We start from the raw sequence: 1863 nt of genomic DNA on the forward strand, positions 1-1863 counted from the left end.
CATGTTCAGTCCACTGGGTAACTTTGAAGATTAGCAATGGTCACCCAGAAACTTTTCTGGGGAATATCAGACCAACGCAGTCACATGAGTCAGATTATGATGGTACTCATAAAGACCGTATTTACCATATTTCTTGTGCAAAGTTACCAGCTGCATAACTGGAGGCAGTGAATAACTGGGAATGTGGTGTGGCCAAAGTGAAGAACTCCATCAGATGACCTGTAAGCACCCAAAAACTCAAAGTCAGTTTTCCCAAGCTGACTACAAGTAAGTAGTTATGTCGGACAGATTTGTCGTTCTTGGTCGCCTTGTTTGGGGGTTGTTAGGGTGAATACACTGATCAGGTTGTGAGATGACTATGCAAACAAGTACGTGGGTACCTACTGATGCGGTTAACGAAAGTCAAAATACGAAATGCAGCCATACCAATCCTGGAATAATTGGTAACCCCCAATCACAAAGTTGGCCTGCAAGTGATATTTCGCGTAATTTTTTGAGGGCTTTCTGGGCTCTGTACAAAGGTGCTCCTTTCAGTAAGTGAATTTTTTTCTAGTTCACCGTTTTCGCCTAACATGATCGGGATCACTTGTGACACTGATGAGCTGGTTGTTAGCCAGCTGCCAGTCAGCTGACTTTAGTCTCGCTAACTCATTTGGTTGCTCGCTCACCGACGTGATCTTGCCGATCAGCTCTTGGATTGTCCAATCGATACTGCGAATCTTGATGGTATTAGAATTGATGGTCTGTCTCATTCCCCTGAGACCCTCTTTCTAAAAGTGATATTTTTGTAACCAACAGGGGGGAAGCTTCATTTCTTAGGTTGGCGTCCTTTTGGTGGAGCAGTGTGGGTCAGGGTAGGATTTCATCCGACTCCGTAGATGGCAAGTAACGACAATCTATGACAAACCTATTTGTCACACTTATTTGAGAGCACCCTGTTCTTCTATTATGCTCGGAAAGATCCCTGGCTTGCTGTATACAAATCGCTGCCTGAAACTGAACAATAGCTTAGTGCAAACTCAGTAGGTCACATCTTCAAACTTTTAAACTTCCTGCTTAGATTCGGTATTTGCTTGCGGTCATCAAGGCACCTGTCGACGAAGATAAATACTGTTGGGTGACAGGAACTCTTCACTTCACGTTTCAATTAGGTTACACAGAGATGGTATATGTTGTTCTCAGTAGTTTTAAATGTTACGTACCTAATCTGACCTTTCGCAAAAACACTCAATGAGAGGTCGCGAATCGATAGATTTCCAAATTATTTACCCACATGACGATGATACATCATTGTGCAATCTGCCTACGAGACGGCCCAAGTGGTTAGAACGCGAATTTCCGGACCAGAAGGTCCGTGGTTCGAACCCGACCTCTGCCTATCGACTTCCCCTGTCTAGGCTTGGGCAACCTGGCAGTATCCCAGCCCTCGTGCAGACATCTGGTGGCACGGCAGTTAGGCACCGAAAGGGTGCTACAGCTGAACGGTTTATTTTAATCTGCCTACCAGTTTTCAGCAAAGGACCAAGTCGAATAAGATGGCATTGGGTTTTCGAACGCGTGGCATCATTTTACATCGTATTAAGAGAGCACATTGCTGAATCGCAACTGTCGTGATTCTCGAAAATGTTCGCGTCCTACTGATTCCATAATCTTGAAGAATTTTTCGACCGCCTCTGACTCCCCAAGTTGTGACATTTACACGATACAAACGGGGTACAAAACGTATATAATGAATTCTATCATACATTAGGACAATTCAATCATATATCACTTTTAAGAGGTCCGTCTAAACGAGCTGGATGCTGTTGTATATCGTCAGTTTACCGGTTGGCTATTCTCAATGTCTTCACAACGCAGCATGCC

The sequence above is a fragment of the Opisthorchis viverrini genome, assembly GCF_000715545.1.
Source record: "Opisthorchis viverrini unplaced genomic scaffold opera_v5_203, whole genome shotgun sequence".
Lineage (NCBI taxonomy): Eukaryota > Metazoa > Platyhelminthes > Trematoda > Opisthorchiida > Opisthorchiidae > Opisthorchis > Opisthorchis viverrini.